The following is a 20916-nucleotide window of genomic DNA, read 5'->3' as shown; positions in this document are numbered from 1 at the left end:
GCCTTCCATTCGGCATCTCGTCAGCTCCCAGGACATTCACCAAAGTTCTTTTACCGTTAGTGGCATTCCTCAGAGGAAAATGTCTTCGAATTCATCATTATTTAGATGACATCCTACTGTTGGCAAAAAGTCAAGAGTTACTGCTTCAGCACTGGGAAATTCTTCTTTCAACCCTCCACAACTTCGGATGGATCGTCAATTTGAAGAAAAGCAGTTTACAACCCACTCAGAAGATGGTGTTCCTAGGAGCACATCTGGACACCGAACTGAACAGAGTTCAACTCCCACAGGCAAAGATTCAGCCCCTAATTCAAAAAATGCGGAGACTGCTGTCAGCAAATCATCTGTCAGCCAGGGTCTGTCTGAGCATGCTGGGATCCATGTCGGCTACCATACCCATGGTGCAATGGTCCCAATGGCACATGAGGACCCTGCAAAACTCCTTTCTCAAGCAGTGGGATGGAGTGTCCATGCATCAGATCATTGTCATCTCCAGGTCGGTGAAGCGATCAGTATGGTGGTGGACACACCAAAGCAATTTAGAAAAATACAAGCCAATAGTCCCTCCGGATCCAGAAGTGGTGACTTCGGATTCTTGCCAGAGCGGCTGGGGAGGCCACTACCAGGATCTAGCAGCCCAGGGCCAATGGCAGTTCCAAGCCCTAGGAGTGGTTTCCAATATATTGGAACTCAGGGCGGCCTTTCACGCCTTGACGGCATTCACGTCTCTACTTTCGGGAAAGAGTGTGCTTATCAGGAAGGACAACAAGGTGGCAGTATCTTATGTACAGAGATAGGGAGGTACCAGAAGTGTTACTCTGATGAAGGAAGTTCGTCCCATTTTAGAATGGGCCCAGATTCACCTGGCGGACTTGAGAGCGGTGCATGTCCCAGCAACGCAGAATGTATTGGCCGACTATCTGAGTCGGAGGTCGTTGTCCAACAACGAGTGGTCTTTGAGTCCTCAAATTTTTTCTCTCCTGACGGAAGCCTGGGGGGCGCCAGAAATAGACCTAGCAGCCACACCTATAAACACCAAATGTCGCAGGTTCCTGTCAAGGAATCCGTTTCCATCAGCCGAGGGAATAGACTGTCTGGTCCATCCATGGAATTTCAAGTTGGGGTACATATTCCCTCCTACTCCATTGATTGCGAGGTTCCTATCCAGACTTCGGAGGTCCTCGGTAACAATAATCGCAGTGATTCCATTCTGGCCGAGGAGGCCGTGGTTTACAACCCTTCTGCAACTCAGTCTCCAACCACCAATTCCTCTTCCACTAAAACCAGACCTTCTCTCACAGGGACAGTTCCTCCATCCAGCTCCCGAGAGGTTGCATCTGATGGCCTGGAAGTTGAGAGGCCTAGACTGAGGGCACAAGGCTGTTCTCAGGAGGTCATTTCTACCTTAATGCAGGCTAGGAAGGTTTCTACTAATTCCATCTACGCAAGGATTTGGGAAAAGTTCTGCCTCATGGCCCAAGAAAGAGATTGGAATCCTCTTTCTCCGGGAACCGCTTCAAATTCTGGAGTTCCTTCAGTCAAGAATTAACAAAGGCCTCAGTTCAAGCACCCTCAAGGTGCAGGTTTCTGCTCTTTCCGCTAAAACAGGCACAAAATGGGCTTTCCATCCCCTGGTCATACAATTTCTTAGAGCTAGTCTGAAGATAAAGCCTCCTAGGAAGCCTATTTTCCCATCTTGGGATCTGTCGGTAGTTCTCCATGCCTTTTCTAGTCCACCGTTTATTCCTGTGGAGTCTATTTCACTATGGGACTTGACTTTGAAACTTACTTTTCTAATTGCCATAATAACAAGAGAGTGTCAGAAATTCCAGCTTTGGTTATTTCAGAACCTTATTTGGTTTTCTTTCCGGATAGGGTAGTTCTTAGACCGTCAGATCGTTTCATACCCAAAGTGGCTTCTTCCTTTCACTATAACCAAGATATTGTCCTTCCATCCTTCACTGATGATCAGGGAGAGCCTCATCCGCTGGATATTAAAACTACCATCACCAATTACTTGTCAGCCACCATCTTCTTTAGGAAGACGGACTCTCTCTTGATTATTCCTCATGGAACCAGACGGGGACAAGCAGCTTCCTCACGCACTATTGCATCCTGGTTGGTGAGAGCCATTAGAAAGGCATATTCCACTCAGCATTTGGCGATTCCAGAAGACATCAGGGCTCATTCTACTAGGGCAGTGGCTACCTCCTGGGCAGCATATTGCAGAGTTTCTCCGGAGACGATTTGTAGAGCAGCAACCTGGTCTTCTGAACATACTTTCATTTCTCACTATAGAGTGAACTCTGCCCATTTGTCCTTGGCAGATTTTGGTAGATCTATTATAAGAGCCAATTCTTCGGCATTGTAGGAATTAAATATTTTTTGCATTTACCCACCCTTCTGGCGAGTTATTTCCCAGTGTGTGCTGCCATGAAGGCATCAGGAAAACGGAAAATTGTATACTCACCTTTCCGTAATTTTCCTTTCCTGACGCATCTTCATGGCACCACACAATGCCCTCCCGTTTTATTTTGTTTATGATGATATTTACAGAGAATGCAGCGGGGGGTCTCCCATTCAAATTTATAGTTAACCAATCCTGTCAGGTTGTGGGGGCGGAGTCACAACCCAGTGTGTGGTGCCTTGAAGATGCGTCAGGAAAGGAAAATAACGGAAAGGTGAGTATACAATTTTTAGTTTTTTGCGCCAGCCGGGATTCGAACTCAGATCATAAGAGTGGGAATCTTGCATGATAGCCCTAACTAAATGCAATTTGTAATGAAAATACATGAAAGTGTCTCTTTTCAATGCTGCAAACCATGTCCAGCAGCAAGGGTTTTTGCAAACAAGCTAGCATGTTCCTGGACTTAACTTCAAGGTTTCACAAATGAACACTCTTTCTGGAGAGAATATTTGTAAATTGGATATCTTGCAGGTTATCTACTCAGCTGTTCTCTGGGTATCATTTTGAAATGGACATCATAACCAAGCACAAGCAATGCTTTTTAGCAGTGGCGGAATTATCAGGGTCGCAACAGTCGCAGTTGCGACTGGGCCCTGGAATTCCATCACTGTGGGGGGGCCCCGGCGTGGTTGCTATCCACAGGGCTGTGAGTGAAGAGCGTGTCTCATGTAAACAGCAGCACAGAGACACCGGGACTTGGGAGTGAAGTTTCGTCCGCTCTCGCAAAGCACACAGCTGATCCTGCTCCCCCTTCGGCCCCCCTCCCCTCCCCTCCTCTCTCGTGTGTTCTCTGCTCTCTGCGGGCATTCAGGTGTGAAGCGAACAAGCTCACATTTCCCGCAGAGAACACAGGAGAGAGGAGAGGAGAGGAGGGGGAGGGGGGGCCGAAGGGGGAGCAGGATCAGCTGTGTGCTTTGCGAGAGCGGACGAAACTTCACTCCCAAGTCCCGGTGTCTCTGTGCTGCTGTTTACATGAGACACGCTCTCCACTCACAGCCATGCTGACCCCTCTCCAGTGTGTGTGTGTAGACTCAGGAAGATCCCGCCGTCCATCAACATCATAGAGCTGCTGATCGCTGCCTCCCCCCAGGTGGGGGGGGGGGGGGTACAGAGATCTGCTGGGGGCCAAGGTGCACGGCAGAGTCCAGCAAGGTACAGAGAAACCTCTTTAAGGGGGGTGACTGTCTAGGGACCCTAAAGTAAGGGGGGGTATCTGGGGATCCTGATGTCCAGTACCACCGCCACCCCTCCTCCAGTACCACCACCCCCGTGCCACCCACCTCCAGGACCACCACCCCCGTGCCACCCACCTCCAGTACCACCGCCACCCCCTCTCCAGTACCATCACCATGCCACCCACCTCCAGTACCACCGCCACCCCTCTCCAGGACCACCATGCCTCTCTAGTACCACCACCCACCTCCAGAACCACCATGCCGCTCCAGTACCATTGCCACCCACCTCCAGTACCACCGCCACCCCTCTCCAGTACCGCCACCCCTCTCCAGGACCACCATGCCTCTCCAGTACCACCACCCACCTCCAGAACCACCATGCCGCTCCAGTACCATCGCCACCCACCTCCAGTACCACCGCCACCCCTCTCCAGTACCGCCACCCCTCTCCAGGACCGCCACCCCTCTCCAGTACCACCACCCCCCCTTCAGTACCACCACTGCCACCCACCTCCAGTCCCACCGCCACCCACCTCCAGTACCACCGCCACCCCTCTCCAGGACCACCATCCCCCTCCAGTACCACCACCACCCCTCTCCGGGACCACTATTCCCTCCAGTACCACTACCACCCACCTCCAGTACCACCACCACCCCTCTCCAGGACCACCATCCCCCTCCAGTACCACCACCGCCACCCACCTCCAGTACCACCACCCCTCTCCACGGCCACCACTGCACTGGTGACACAAGTTCCACTCGGGACACAGGCTGCACAGAAATGTTTTACTTTGTTGTACAGTGGAAAAAAAATATAGTATCAAAATCATGCTTTTCGGGGGGGGGGCCCTTCCTGATTTCTTGCACCGGGGCCCTGAGGTTTCTAGTTACGCCTCTGCTTTTTAGCATTGCTTTTGAAAAGCTCTTCAAGTTTTGTGATTCAAGTAAGCTATGTTTAAAATAGCATTTTTGCACCAGGTCACAAGAATGGGAATCTTGCATGATACCCCTACACTACTGGTGCCCTATGTGCTATCATGTTAATCTGCCTTCTTGAAATCTCAATATATCTCAATCTCAATTCGCTACAGGGTTGCATCTATGTGCCAGCCATGAATCAAACCAATGTCATGAGAATGGGAATCTTGCATGATACCCCTAATTATATGCAATTTGTGATGAAAACACAGGAAAGTGTCTCTTTTCAATGCTGCAAACCATGAACAGACGCATGTTTTTTTGCAAACCAGCTAGCATGTTCCTGGACTTAATTTCAAGGTTTCACAAATGAACACTCTTTCTGGAGAGAATATTTGTAAATTGTATATCTTGCAGTTTATCTACTCAGATGTTCTCTGTTTATAATTTGGAAATGGACATCATAACCAAACACAAGCAAGGCTTTTTAGAATTGCTTTTGAAAAGTTCTCCAAGTTTTGTGATTCAAGTAAGCTATGTTTAAAATAGGATTTTTGCACCAGCTGTGATTCAAACCCAGGTCACAAGAATGGGAATCTTGCATGATACCCCTACACTACTGGTGCCCTATGTGCTATCATGTTCATCTGCCTTCTTGAAATCTCAATATACAGACCTTTCGCTACAGGGTTGCATCTATGTGCCAGCCATGGATCAAACCAATGTCATGAGAATGGGAATCTTGCATGATACCACTAATTATATGCAGTTTGTAATGAAAATACAGGAAAGTGTCTCTTTCCAATGCTGCAAACCATGTCCAGCAGCATGGGTTTTTGCAAACAAGCTAGCATGTTCCTGGACTTAATTTAAAGGTTTCACAAATGAACACTCTTTCTGTAGAGAATATTTGTAAATTGGATATCTTTTAGTTTTTCTACTCAGCTGTTCTCTGGGTTTCATTTTGAAATGGACATCATAACCGGTTCGGTTCGCACCAGAACTTTCGAACGGACCCCAAATTCGAACGAACGTTAGAACCCCATTGAAGTCTATGGGACTCGAACGTTCGAAATGAAAAGTGCTAATTTTAACGGCTAATATGCAAGATACTGTCCTAAAAAGGGTTTGGGGACCTGGCTCCTGCCCCAGGGGACATGGGTCAATGCCTAAAATGTTTTTAAAAATGGCCGTTTTGGCGGGAGCACTGATTTTAATGACAATTAAAGTGAAAAAAAAAAAAGTGAAATATTCCTTTAAATATGGTGCCTGGGGGGTGTCTGTAGTATGCCTGTGAAGTGCCACGTGTTTCCCGTGTTTAGAACAGTCCCTGCACAAAATGACATTAAACGGAAATAACACCATTTAAAACTGCTTGCGGTTTTAATGTTATATCTGGTTCCTGCAATATGGTTGAAAATCATTGAGAAAAATGGCATGGGTAGCCCTCCCTGCCCATTACTAGCCCCTTTAGGTCTTGTACGCATATTAAGGGGAACCCCGTACCCATATTAAAAAAAGGAAATGCGTGTGGCCCCCAGGCCCTATATACTCAGAACAGCAGTATACAGGCGGTGCAAACAAGACAGGGACTGTGTAGGTTTGTTGTGTTAAGTTGAATCTGTTTGTAATTTTCAACTGGTACATTTTTAAAGTGTAGCTCCAGTCAAAAAAACTATTTTTAAGCTTTTTGGAAAACATAGGGAAGGGTTATCACCCCTGTATAATTTGTTTTGTCGTCCATCTTTTTTCATCTCACTTGCTGTTGTCTCCTTCCGTTTGCAAGTAGGAGATGTTTGTAAGTTGGAGGTTTGAAAGTAGGGGCCTGCCCTATATGCCCTGCAGAAATGGCGGAACAAGGTGTTGGTTTTGCCACAACATTGTAAGCCCTCAAAGTGACTCTTGGTGGGCGCCGGAGCGCCCTGCTGTGAACGATTATATCAAGAATTGTAATTACATGCCATTGTTGAACAGTGGTAGAAAAATTGACCTTTGGTGGTTGTGGTGCTGGTACCACAACACTATAAGTCCTCACCATTACTCTGGGTGGGCACAGGAAGGGGCCCTCCTGTGAAATATTATATCAAGAATTGTAATTACATGTCCCTGTTAAACAGGGACAGAAAAATTTGGCCTTAGGCACTGCTGCTGGTGCCACCACACTGCAACCTCTTCCATATACTCTAGTTTTATTGCAGGAATTAGCCCTGCTGCAAAGCATTGCATCAAAAATTGTACTTAAACGTCCCTGTTAAACAGGGGCAGAAAAATTGGGCCTTAGGCACTGCTGCTGGTGCCACCACACTGCAACCTCTGCCATATACTCTAGTTTTATTGCAGGAATTAGCCCTGCTGCAAAGCATTGCATCAAAAATTGTAATTAAATGCCCCTGTTAAACAGGGGCAGAAAAATTGGGCCTTAGGCACTGGTGCTGGTGCCAGCACACTGCAACCTCTCCCATATACTCTTGTTTGATTGCAGGAATTAGCCCTGCTGCAAAGCATTGCATCAAAAATTGTACTTAAACGCCCCTGTTAAACAGGGGCAGAAAAATTGGGCCTTAGGCACTGGTGCTGGTGCCACCACACTGCAACCTCTGCCATATACTCTTGTTTGATTGCAGGAATTAGCCCTGCTGCAAAGCATTGCATCAAAAATTGTACTTAAACGCCCCTGTTAAACAGGGGCAGAAAAATTGGGCTGATGGCATCAACCAGAACCAGAAATGTTCTTCCAACATATCAGCGGAGGAGGAAGAGGATAGACAATTAACATAACAGGACAGTCACTCAGCATCAGCATAGGCAGTCTTGAAGGGATGTGATATTTCAAAAAAAATTATTCTGTTACATCAGCTTCAGGTGCTTGGTAGCTGTGGGTGATCCAAGACTGATTCATCTTGATGAAGATCAGTCGATCAACTGATTCGGTGGACAGGCGCACCCTGTGATCGGTAACAAAGCCACCAGCAGCACTGAAGGTGCGTTCCGAAAGAACGCTGGATGCAGGACAGGCCAGTAGCTCAACTGCATACTGTGCAAGCTCTGGCCAGTGATCCATCCTCAAGACCCAGTAAGCCAGAGGATTTTCGGTGGGAAAGGTGTCCAAGTCTGACCTTGCCCCTAGGTATTCCTGCACCATGTAAATCAGACGCTGGCGATGGGTGCTGGAACCGATCATACCTTGGGGCTGCGGACTAAAAAATTGTCTGAAAGCATCAGTCAGACGGCCACCTTCTCCACCGCTCCTTCTGACCGATGCCTCAGCAACACGTTGTCCAGGACCAGGAGTTTGTAACCTCCCAGTCTCTGGGAACGCGTTGCACAGACCTTTCTGCAAGGCCTCCCGGAGATGTCTCATCCTCTGCTCCCTCTGCGATGGCAAGATAAGGTCGGCAACCTTACCCTTGTACCGTGGATCAAACAGAGTGGCCAGCCAGTAATGGTCCCTCTCCTTGATCCGAAGAATACGAGGATCCTTCCACAGGCTTTGCAGGATCAGGGAGGCCATGCAGCGTAGGTTAGCTGAGGCATTCGGTCCGGAGTCCTCTGGGTCACTAAGGACAACATGATCCGCAGCTACCTCCTCCCAGCCACGTACAAGTCCATGTGTTTCTTGGGACTGTAAATCATCCCTACAAGACTGCTGCTGCTGCTGATGCTGATGCTGAGTGACAGCCTCCACCTCCATGCTGACACAATCATCCTCCTCTTCCTCCTCCTCATCCTCTTCCTGTGTGATGGGTGGCACAGCAGGAACACTGTCTGGATAAAGGGGGCCTTGAGAGGCAAGGAAGTCCTCCTCTTCCTGCCTCTGTTCTGCCTCAAGTGCCCTGTCCATTATTCCACGCAGCGTATGCTCCAAGAGGTGGACAAGAGGTACAGTGTCACTGATGCATGCACTGTCACTGCTCACCATCCTTGTGGCCTCCTCAAATGGTGACAGGACAGTGCATGCATCCCTGATCATGCCCCACTGGCGTGGTGAGAAAAAACCAAGCTCCCCTGACCCTGTCCTGGTGCCGTAGTCGCACAGGTACTCATTGATGGCCCTCTGCTGCGTGTGCAGCCGCTGCAGCATGGCCAATGTTGAGTTCCATCTGCTGGGCATGTCACATATAAGGCGGTTCTTGGGCAGGTTCAACTCCTTTTGGAGCTCAGCCATCCGAGCAAAGGCATTAAATGATCGGCGGAAATGCACACAGACTTTCCTGGCCTGCTTCAGGACATCCTGTAAGCCGGGGTACCTGCCCAAGAACCGCTGCACCACCAGGTTAAGGACGTGAGCTACACAGGGCACATGGGTCAGTTGTCCCTGTCGGAGGGCGGAGAGGAGGTTGGTGCCATTGTCGCAAACCACCATTCCTGGCTTAAGCTGGCGTGGCATCAACCACCTCTCGGCCTGCCCCTGCAGAGCTGACAAAACATCCGCCCCAGTGTGGCTCCTGTCCCCCAAACAAACCAGCGCAAGCACGGCATGGCACCGTTTTGCCTGCGTACTTGCGTAGCCCCTGGAACGCCTACGGAGCACCGCTGGTTCTGAGGACAGAGCACTGGAAGAGGCCATGGAGGAAGAAGAAGAGGAGGGGGTGGAGGAGAGAGGTGTGTCACAACCAATAGTAGCATTTTGGAGGCGTGGTGGCGGAACAACCTCCAACACTACTGCACCTTGTCCTGCATCCTTCCCAGCTGCCAGAAGAGTGACCCAATGGGCCGTGAAAGACAGGTAACGTCCCTGTCCATGCCTGCTGGACCATGAGTCAGCGGTAATATGCACCTTACCGCTGACCGCCCTGTCGAGCGAGGCAAGGACATTGCCTTCCACATGCCGGTAGAGAGCCGGAATAGCCTTCCGTCAGAAAAAGTGGCGTTTGGGGACCTGCCACTGAGGAACCGCACATTGTACAAACTCACGGAAAGGGGCCGAGTCTACCAACTGAAAAGGCAGCAGTTGAAGTACTAGCAATTTAGCCAAGCTAGCATTCAACCGCTGGGCATGTGGATGGCTGGGAGTGAACTTCTTCCGCCGGTCCAGCAGCTGGGGCAGGGACATTTGCCTGCTATAATCAGACGTGGGTGTACCGCTAGCAGAGTTCCCGGAAGCACTTGGCTGTGACACACCTAATTCTACACCTTCATTCCTCTCAGAGCAGGTTTCAGAGAGGACTGAAGGTCTAGTGGGGTTGGAGATGCCAGCTGATGAGGAGCAAGGAGAGGTCCGCTTTGTTCTTTGGTGTGGGTCTTTGAGGTACGCTTGCCAACGAGCTGCATGGCAGGTCAACATATGTCTGGTCAAGCATGTGGTGCCCAAGCGGCTGATGTTTTGGCCACGCGAGATACGCTTGAGACATATGTTGCAAATAGCAGCGGTGCGATCTGATGCACTCGTCTCAAAAAAGGCCCACACCAAAGAACTTTTAGAATAACGCGCAGAGGCAGCGCCCTGCACAGGCGGAGCTCTGCGGTGTGATTCATTCGGTGTGCTGCCCCTAAGCTGGCCCCCGGAGGGCATCCTGCCTCGTTGGACATGTGCCTCCTCCTCTCTCCTACCAGGCACCCACGTGGAGTCAGTGCCCTCATCATCCCCTCCCTCTTCATCGCCGTAGCAAACCTGGCAGTATGCTGCAGCTTGTGGAACATGACTGCCAGATTGCTGTCCTTCTTGAGCATCCCCTCTCTCTGCGCTCACGGTACTGCCTTCCTCTAGCTGAGTGTCATCATCAGAGCCCACAAAACACTGGGCATCCTCCTGGAGCATGTACCCAACACTGTGCTCAAAGAGTTCAGGAGACTCCTCAGGAGGACGTGGTGGGTCTAGGGAAGGAGTCACTGATGATGACATTGAGAGGAGGGAAGACGATGCGTTGGCAGCTGCTTTGCTAGTACCCTGAGACTGGGTGAGAGAGGATGAGGAGGATGAAGAGGGCTTGGTCATCCACTCTACCAAGTCGTTGGCATGTTGCGGTTCAACATGTCCAGCTGCTGAAAAGAAGGTCAAGCGTGTCCCATGGCCACGTGCTGATGACAATGCACCGCGTCCACGACCAGCACTGTTGTCTCTAGACACAGAGCCTGCTTGCCCTCTTTTATCGGCTCGCGCCTGTCTGCCTCTCCTTGCTGGCCTTCCAGACATGGTAATGGCCTGAAGGGAGTTGGGTAAAACAGCAGTGTAATGGAGTCACACAACACCCACTAAGCCCTGCAGATGGCTCTATTAGAGAACAGCAGTAAACGGTAGATACAGGTGTATATTGTGCTGGAGTCACACAACACCCACTAACTCCTGCAGATGCCTTTATTATAGAACACCAGAGATAAAGGGGTATACTGTAATTGAGTCACACAACACCCACTAAGCCCTGCAGATGCCTCTATTAGAGAACAGCAATAAAGGGTAGATACAGGTGTATATTGTGCTGGAGTCACACAACACCCACTAACTCCTGCAGATGCCTTTATTATAGAACACCAGAGATAAAGGGGTATACTGTAATTGAGTCACACAACACCCACTAAGCCCTGCAGATGCCTCTATTAGAGAACAGCAATAAAGAGTAGATACAAGTGTATATTGTGCTGGAGGCACAAAAAACCCACTAACTCCTGCAGATGCCTTTATTATAGAACACCAGAGATAAAGGAGTATATACAGATGTATACTGTGCTGTGCTGGAGGCACACACAACTTCCAATAACTCCTGCAGATGGCAAGTGGGCTCAAATAGAGAAGAGCTATGTAGGTGGATATAGCGGTGTGTACTGGGTACAGAGCACGCAGACAGCACGCACAAGCTCCTAACACTACTGACTGCAAGCTCTATTATAAAAGATAGATCACTAGCTATATAGGTGAGGTGAATATAGCGGTGTATACTGCGGTCAGGGCACGCAGACAACAACCACTACAGAAGAGCAAGATCGAAAATCGGCCGATAACGATCGGTGTGTACTGTGTTGAAGGTACACAGAACACCCACTAACTGCTTCAGACGCCAACACACTACACAAGGCCGCCGCGCTGGCGGCCTTATATAGTGTGGGGCGTGTACTACACAGCCTGAGCTATGATTGGCCACAGGCATCCTGCCTGTGGCCAATCATGGCTCTCCTCGCTGCTGGCGCTGTGATTGGCCAAGCATGCGGGGGTCACAGTGCATGCTTGGCCAATCATGAGCCAGCAATGCATTGTGGGCCGTGAGCGCCACACAAATTTGGCGCGAACGGCCCATAACGTTCGGAATTCGCACGAAGCTCATCCCTAGCTGTGAGAACTTATAGTGTTGTGGCACCAGCACCACAATCACCAAAGGTCAATTTTTCTACCACTGTTCAACAATGGCATGCAATTACAATTCTTGATATAATCGTTCACAGCAGGGCGCTCCAGCGCCCAGCAAGAGTCACTTTGAGGGCTTACAATGTTGTGGCAAAACCAACACCTTGTTCCGCCATTTCTGCAGAGCATATAGGGCAGGCCCCTACTTTCAAACATCCAACTTACAAACATTTCCTACTTGCAAACGGAAGAAGACAACAGCAAGTGAGATGAAAAAAGACGGACGGCAAAACAAATTATACAGGGGTGATAACCCTTCCCTATGATTTCCAAAAAGCTTAAAAATAGTTTTTTTGACTGGAGCTACACTTTAAAAATGTACCAGTTGAAAATTACAAACAAATTCAACTTAACACAACAAACCTACACAGTCCCTGTCTTGTTTGCACCGCCTGTATACTGCTGTTCTGAATATATAGGGCCTGGGGGCCACACGTATTTCCTTTTTTTAATATGGGTACGGGGTTCCCCTTAATATGCGTACAAGACCCAAAGGGGCTGTTAATGGGCAGGGAGGGCTACCCATGCCATTTTTCTCAATGATTTTCAACCATATTGCAGGAGCCAGATATAACATTAAAACCGCAAGCAGTTTTAAATGACGTTATTTCCGTTAAATGTCATTTTGTGCAGGGACTGTTCTAAACACGGGAAACACGTGGCACTTCACAGGCATACTACAGACACCCCCCAGGCACCATATTTAAAGGAATATTTCACTTTTTTTTTCACTTTAATCGTCATTAAAATCAGTGCTCCCGCCAAAACTTCAGTTTTTAAAACTTTTTTTTGCATTGACCCATGTCCCCTGGGGCAGGAGCCAGGTCCCCAAACCCTTTTTAGGACAGTATCTTGCATATTAGCCGTTAAAATTAGCACTTTTAATTTCGAACGTTCGAGTCCCATAGACTTCAATGGGGTTCTAACGTTTGTACGAATTTGAGGTCCATTCGAAAGTTCTGGTACGAACCGAACCGGGGGGTGTTCGGCTCATCCCTACTAAGGAATAACACTGTCCATAGGTATACAGTGTTACAGTAGCTCTCCACTTCAGTCCTCATGTACGGCCAGTAGAACCTGCCTCTTACAAATTGAAGAGTCCTTTCTGACCCCAGATGGCCATGATGATCATGCAAGGTGATCAGTACTTTCTCTCTGTGTTTCTCTGGCAGAAACAGTTGCCACTTCTCCTCGGGATCTTCAGAGGGGCCCCATCGATAGACCATCCCTTATGTAATTGCAACCGATCCCACTCTTTCTGTAACAGCCAAGCTTCTCTCTGGGTGCTCTTCAGCAGCAAGTAAGGCTTCTGGCTCTCCAAAGCCTTCAGTACTAGCCCACAAAGTGAGTCTTCCTGCTGGCCTCTCCTGAGATCCTTTTTATATAGTTTGGGGAGATCCTCTTGAACAATCTGAGAGACGTTACAATAACATTTGGGCACCCCTACTGCGGATACTCCAACTTCTTCAGCTCTGGCTCCACCTTTTCCTTGCTGTTCTGTCCCTTCACAGAGGGCTCTTACTCCTTCAGGGGTAAGTTGGGTCCAGTCTTCTGAGTGGTCTTGGGAGTAGTGGGGCCTTCTCGACAAAGCGTCTGCATCTCGGTTACCAACCCCTGGTCTGTACTTCAGGCTGAAGGTAAATGCAGAGAGGGCAGCCAACCACCTGTGACCAGTGGCGTCCAACTTTGTGGTGGTGAGTAAGTATGTGAGGGTGTTGTTGTCTGTCTTGACCACAACCTCCACTCCGTAGAGATAATCTTTCAACTTGTCCACAACTGCCCACTTCAAAGCCAGAAATTCAAGTTTGTGAGTAGGGTAGTTCCTTTCAGCAGGAATTAGACTTCTGCTCACATAGGCAATGGGCCTCAGGTGCCCATCATATTCTTGATAGAACACTCCGCCTAGCCCATTTCAGCTGGCATCCACATTCAGTTCGTAGGGTTTGGAGGGGTCTGCATAGGCCAGGACCGGAGCAATGGTAAGGCTCCACTTTAGCTGTCTGAAGGCTTCTTCGCACTGTGGAGTCCACTGGTCTTGGATAGACTCCTTCTTCTTCCTGGGTTCCTCTTTTGGTCTTCCAGGGTTTTATGAGTCTGCACCAGCCTCCTCCTGGTTCTTCAGAAGCTCAGTAAGTGGGTGGGCTATCTTCGCAAACCCTTCTACGAATCTCCTGTAATATGAACAGAAACCCAGGAATGATCTGAGTTCACTCACATTTGTGGGTTTGGGCCAAGAAGTGACAGCTTATAGCTTCTTAGGATCTGTTGCCACTCCTTCTTCAGACACAATGTGCCCTAAGTAGTTTATGGAGGATTGGTAGAATTGACATTTCTCCATCGAGAGCTTCAGGCCTTCATCATGAAGTTTATTTAGAACCTTCTCCAGGCGCTCTTCGTGCTCTTCTAGTGTTTGGCCAAACACTATGATATCATACATATACACCAGCACCTCAATCAAGTTCATGTCGCCCACAGTCTTCTCCATCAATCTCTGGAAGGTCGCTGGGGCCCCAGACAGACCTTGTGGCATTGGACTGAATTTGAAGAATCCTACAGGGGTAATGAAAGCAGTCTTCTCCCTATTTTTGAGACACATAGGGATCTGCTAATATCTGCTCTTCAGTTCCAGCACGCTGAACCACTTCGTCCCTGACAGGCTCTGTAAGGCATTCCCCAAACCGAGGTGTGGTGTATTGATCGGGAATGGTTCTGCGGTTCAGCATCCTGTAATCTTTTTTTTTGTTTAATAAATGTTTATTGGAGATAAACAACAAACATGTACTGTAGAATTCACATACATACAACGCCCAATCCCACAAACCAGGGAGCAGGATTATCAATTAGCATCAGAGGATCTTGGAACCAATACAGTAAAACAATAATAACGGAAGTGCCAATGGAACAAACATTCTGGAAGGTATGAGCAAAGTGCACAGCACTGATAAAAGGACCGGGCATCATGTTGTCTATCATAGAAACTGAGAAGTGTAATTAAAGATCAGGAAGAGGCAAGAGAGTGTAAGGGGGGGGGGGAGAGAAGAAAAGAGTCAGGGAGGGGAAAGAAAGGATGGGGGAATGGTGGCCTGCGTGATAACATTCAGCATACTCAGCTCAGTGGGGTTGCGTTAAGATATCTTTGTAGAATGTAGTGGAGGTAAATTCCCTCCAACGAGACCAAGTCAAGAGGGTTTTTTGAGAGGTATTCTTATTGGTATGAGTAATGTCCTCCATGAGGTGAACTGCCGCTATTTTATGCATCCAGGTTTTCAGTGACGGGATCTTGGGTTGACCCCAGTGGGCAGAAATAAGTGCCTTAGCTGTGTTCAGCAGGTGAGGGATGATAGAGCATTTGTACCAGCCCACCAGATCTGTAGTAGCATGGAAGAGAATGGTCCAGGGTTCATTAGGTAGGAGGATGCCAGAGATACGTTGTATAATCTGGATGACTCTAGACCAAAACGGCTTAATAAGGGGGCATGACCACCAGATGTGTGCATGAGTGGCCTTAAACCCACAGTTCCTCCAGCACAATGGGGAGTTTTCAGGGAACATCTGGTGTAATTTCGCAGGGGTGTAGTGCCATCTGGTGAGCAATTTATAATTAACTTCAGCCATTTGTGTAGCAATGGATGAGACATGAGATAGTTGTAGTACCTTCCTTTTTTGTAGGTCTGTGAGGCTTGTACTTAAATCTTCCTCCCATTTAGCCAAATAGGGCGGGAATGAGTTGTGAAGGAGTCTGATGAGGGCCCTATAGAACAATGAAATGCAGCGTAAGGGAGGGTCTTTGGGGTAGAACACTACCTCAATTTCATTCAAAGTCTCGGAACCTCTCAGTGGTTGGGGCAAGGCCCTCAGGAAGCACTGTAACTGAGCATATCGCCACCTGTCAAGGAATGTAGCTGGTTTAGCGCCGAGTATGTCTGACAAAGACTTAATGGTAGAGCTCCGGAGGACCTGGTGCAGCATCAGGGGCCCATCCGAGGACCAGGCACAGAAGCCTGGGTCTAGCAGACCTGGTAGAAAGTACTGATGGTGAAGAAGGGGCATTAAAGGGGAGTTGTAAGACCAGGAGCACTGTCTGTGTAGGTTGTCCCATATAGCCAGGGTGGAGGAAGTAAGGGAAGAGGTTTCAGTGCCAAGGTGTCTGTGTATTCGAGGGATCCACGGTGAAACCGTGAGGTCTGCCCCACACAAAAAGTGCTCCATGGCCACCCACAGAGTACGACTGCATGGTAATACATCCTAAAGTTTGGAAGGGCCAGGCCCCCAGCATCTTTGGCACGATATAAGACATCCCTAGACACTCTGGGATGACTGTTCCTCCAAACATAGTGGGAGATCATGGTCTGTAACGTTGCAAAAAAACCTATGGGTACCCCCAAGGGAATCATTTGGAATAGGAATAAGACTCTGGGTAATATGTTCATTTTAATTATGTTAACCCTCCCTAGCCAGGATTGTAAAAGATTCTTCCATTTTCTCAGGTCATCCCTGAGATTGTTCAGTAGTGGGAGGTAGTTATATCGGAAGAGGGAGTGAATATTTGGTGTAAGGTCGTGTCACGTACCTTACAGCGGAGTCGGACTGTTGAGGGTGGCCTCTTGCACGGTTCCGGTCTCCACACCCCTGGAGGTGGTAACAGGGAGCGTGAAGACAACGAAAGGGTGCAGGTGCCTGCAGGTGGAAGTTGAAGACCTGGAGACGCTGGGTCCTCCCGGAGGAAGAGGTGTGGGTTGATCACGGAGGTAGACAGCGGAGGCTCAGCAGGTATACAGGAAACACTGCAGGTCTGGAACAAGCAAGGTCGGCAACTGGCAGGCAATGCCGTACAGGAACGAAAGGCAGGTGCGTAGTCAAGGACGAGCAAGGGTCTGGTAACGTGCTAGCAATGAGGTACAAAATCAGGAAGCAAGCCAAAGTCGTAAGTCCAAGCCGAGGTCAGTGGTAGTCCAGAAGATCGTAACAAGGAGTATCCAAAGGAATGGGTATCAGGAACAAGGTCACAGGAACAAGATCACAGGAACAACGATCAGGTGTCTCAGGAATAGCTGAAGACAATCCAGCACTGGTAACAAGTCAGGATCCTGTTTATATAGGGCGAGATGTGCCCGGATTGGAGGACGTGGCCGTGCGTGCGTAATTACGTACACACGTTTGGTTGGTGCGAGTGCATCCACGTGTTCGTATTGGCGTGCGTCCGTTCGTACCGGAACTCGCACGCCTCTGACGGGGACACCGCGCATGATCCTTGGGACGAAAGTGAACTGCTGCTACACGGGGATGGAGCTTCACATGGTGAGTTCTCTGACAGTGCCCCCCCCTTAAGGGCAGCCTCCGGATGCCTCTTCGAACCAAACTTTAAGAGTGATGAAAGGCCCGTATGAGCCTCTGGGCATGGAGGTTTGCTTCGGGTTCCCAGAAATTCTCCTCAGGACTAAAGCCTTTCCATTTAATTAAATATTGGTTTTGTCCTTGGCGTTTCCTGTAATCCAAAATGGCTTTGATCTCGAACTCCTCCCCATCTACCAACACAGCTTTTGGAGGGCCTATTTCCCGACCTGGAAAGGAATTTGGTACATCAGGTTTAAGTAAAGAAGCATGGAACACAGGATGGATCCTGAATGAGTCAGGAAGTTCAAGTTCATATGCCACTGGATTGATTTTCTTTTTAATTGGGAAAGGTCCCAAATATCTGTGTCCCAATTTTCTAGAGGGACATGCCAGTTTTAGGTTCGTGGTTGAAAGCCATGCACGATCAACCTTTAAATCCAATTCTCCCCTTTTCTTCTTATCGAAGAATCTTTTATTGTCTTCTTGTGCTTTGGCAATGGTTTCCTTAAGTACCTGATTGTTGGTAACAAAGAAATTTAGCCTATCCTGGACAGCTGGTACAGGAGAGTCCACTACAAATGTTGGTAGAAAAGAAGGATGAAAACCATAATTAGAAAAGAATGATGACTGGTTTGTGGCAGAGTGAGTATTATTGATTGCAAATTCTGCCAAGGGTAATAATGAAGCCCAATCCTCTTGGGAAAAGGAAGTGAAACAATGTAAATACTGCTCCAACGTCTGATTAGTACGTTCCGTTTTTCCGTTGGTTTGGGGATGATAGGCTGAAGAAAAATTCAATTTGATGCCTAGTGCCTCACACAATGACTTCCAGAATTTTGACGTGAACTGAACTCCACGGTCAGAGACAATATCACTGGGAATTCCATGGAGCCTAACAATTTCTTTAATGAATATTTTGGCTGTTTCAGTCGCAGATGGAGTTCCTCTCATGGGAATGAAGTGTGACATTTTAGAAAAACGATCCACCACCACAAAAATGGAAGAAAACCCTTCAGATGGAGGAAGTTCAACAATGAAATCCATTGTGATTTTATCCCATGGTCTTTCGGGAATGGGTAGTGGTCTCAACAGTCCCCACGCTTTATTCTTGCTATTTTTATTCCTGAGGCAAGTTGGCCAAGAGTTGACATAGTCCCTACAGTCCTTTGAAAAATTTGACCACCAGAAGTGTCTTTGAACTAGATTCATAGTCTTGTGACCTCCAAAGTGACCAGCCAGAGGATAGTCATGGCAAACCTGTAGAACAGAAGTACGAAGATCTTGAGGGATGAAAAGTTTGTCTTTCTGCCAGAAGAGACCATCCTTCTCTTGGAGGTTTGTATCTGAAGGGATTAATGTTCCTTGGGAGGACTGACGAACCTGTGATAAGAAACTAGGTTGTGTTAATAAGAAATTTCCAGCTTGCAGGATAGTGTCCGGAGGAGATGAGACTTCAGTTTCTGTGAACATACGGGATAACGCATCAGGTTTACTGTTTTTGGATCCTGGTCTGTAAGTTATATGAAAATTAAAACTAGAAAAGAAAAGAGCCCATCTTGCCTGCCGGGGCCTGAGACGTTTGGCCGTTCTGAGGTACTCCAAATTTTTATGATCTGTGAAGATCAATATTGGGTGTGTTGCCCCTTCCAGGAGGTACCGCCATTCTTCTAAAGCTGATTTTATTGCCAAAAGTTCCCGATCCCCCACATCATAGTTCTTTTCCGATGCACCTAGTTTTTTGGAAAAGAAAGCTACAGGATGCATTAAGGACTGAGGCCCTTGGCGTTGAGACAAAATGGCTCCTACAGCATTTTCTGATGCATCCACTTCCAGGGTATAAGGCAGAGCAGGGTCAGGATGTTTTAATATTGGGGCAGATGTGAACAGTCCTTTTAATTTATCAAACGCAGCTTGAGCTGCAGCAGTCCATTGAAACCGACTTTGTTTTCTTGTGAGTTGTGTGATAGGTGCAATAATGCTGGAGAGATTCTTGATACATTTTCTATAGAAATTAGAAAACCCAATAAAACATTGTACCCCTTTCTTATCGGTTGGAGGTGGCCAGGATAAGATGGCTGAAACCTTCTGAGGATCCATTTCCACACCCTCAATCGATATCACCAGGCCGAGAAAGTGAATGGTCTGGCGCTCAAACTCACATTTGTCGGCTCTGCCTCAGTCTGAGAAGAACCTGTTTTACATGGTTACGATGTGTTTCTAGGGAGTCTGAAAATATCAAAATATCGTCCAAATAAACGATCACAAACAAATCCAAAAAGTCAGAATGGCATGACCAAATACTCAAAGTGGCCAAAGCGTGTCCGGAAAGCCGTTTTCCACTCATCCCCTTCATGGATTCTGATCAAATTATAGGCCCCTCGCAAATCTAGTTTTGTAAATATTCTTGCTGACCGAAGTCTCTGGAATAATTCCAGGATCAATGGAAGGGGATAGCGATTTTTAATCGTTACCTTGTTCAAGTCCCTGTAGTCCACGCATGGGCGGAGGGAATGATCTTTTTTCTCCACAAAGAATATTCCAGCACCAGCTGGAGAAGAGGAATGCCGGATGAACCCCTTCTTGAGATTCTCATCAATATACTCTTTGAGGACCAGAAGTTCAGGTTCCGATAAGGGAAATATCCTTCCGAAGGGAATTTCAGCTCCTGGCAATAATTCAATTGGGCAATCATAAACCCGATGTGGAGGAAGAGTGTCAGCCTTTTGTTTGTCAAAAACGTCTAGGAAACTGTGATAAGTAGCCGGGACCAGTCTTTGAGCCTCAGATGTGGCCTCTGAGCAGGCAAGAACTGGGACCAAGTGGTGGGAGATCTTGAGGCAGTTCTGAAGGCAGTAGGCGGATTGAAAAACCACTTCACCAGTCACCCAGTTTATTTGAGGATTATGGGCTTGTAGCCAGGGCATTCCCAGAATGATCGGAAATAGAGGTGAAGAAATAACGTCCAGGCGGAGTAGTTCCTGATGGTCGGGTAGTATGTTGGCGGATAGTGGTTGAGTCTCATGGGTGATGGACCCAGATTTAATGTTTGATCCATCCGCTAACCGTATGGAGAGTTGGCATTGCTTGGGTATCAGAGGTATATTATGTTGAAGAACAAGAGCATGATCAATGAAGCAACTGCAGGCGCCAGAGTCAACTATAGCTTGGACCTGGAGTGTTCCTTCTGGAAGCTGTAAGGAAATGGGAACAGCGATGTGAATGGATTTTGTCAAAGGCAATGCGTTGGGTTCAAGAAATGAAGGGTGGAACTTACGGGTCTTGTTTGGGCACGTATTTGCATAATGACCAGCTTCTCCACAATAGAGACAGAGATTGTTCTGACGACGGCGCTGTTTTTCTTCTGCAGATAACGGTGAACGAAGCAAGCCTATTTGCATTGGTTCTGGAGTTTCAGAAGTGGTAACAGGTGTATGAGATGAAGGAATGGGAGGATGATTCGGGATTTTAGGCAACATCCATGTGGGACGAATTTGGCTGATTCTATCAGATCTCCTTTCCCTCAAACAACGATCAATTTGAATTGACACTTGTATTAGGTCCTCCAAAGAACTGGGAACTCCGACACGGGCCAACTCGTCTTTTAGAGCCTCGGACAGTCCAATGCGGAACTGATAACGGAGGGCGGCGTCGTTCCACTGAGTATCAGAACTCCACCTCCTGAAGTC

The 20916-nt window shown here is 48.0% G+C and overlaps 1 non-coding gene across 1 annotated transcript; it reads right to left on the bottom strand.

Moving 5' to 3' along the window:
- Positions 1–5115: 5115 nt before the first annotated feature.
- On the bottom strand, positions 5116–5186 carry TRNAG-CCC (transfer RNA glycine (anticodon CCC)). Its single transcript has one exon. It is a non-coding gene; the product is annotated as a tRNA-Gly (tRNA).
- Between the last annotated feature and the right edge of the window lie 15730 nt (positions 5187–20916).

Source organism: Lithobates pipiens, unplaced genomic scaffold (genome assembly GCF_037356315.1).
Source record: "Lithobates pipiens isolate NorthernLeopardFrog02 unplaced genomic scaffold, aLitPip1_a1.2 Scaffold_25, whole genome shotgun sequence".
NCBI classification, from domain to species: Eukaryota; Metazoa; Chordata; class Amphibia; order Anura; family Ranidae; genus Lithobates; species Lithobates pipiens.
Note: the sequence above shows the minus strand (reverse complement) of the source record. Positions and strands in the feature narration are given on the sequence as shown.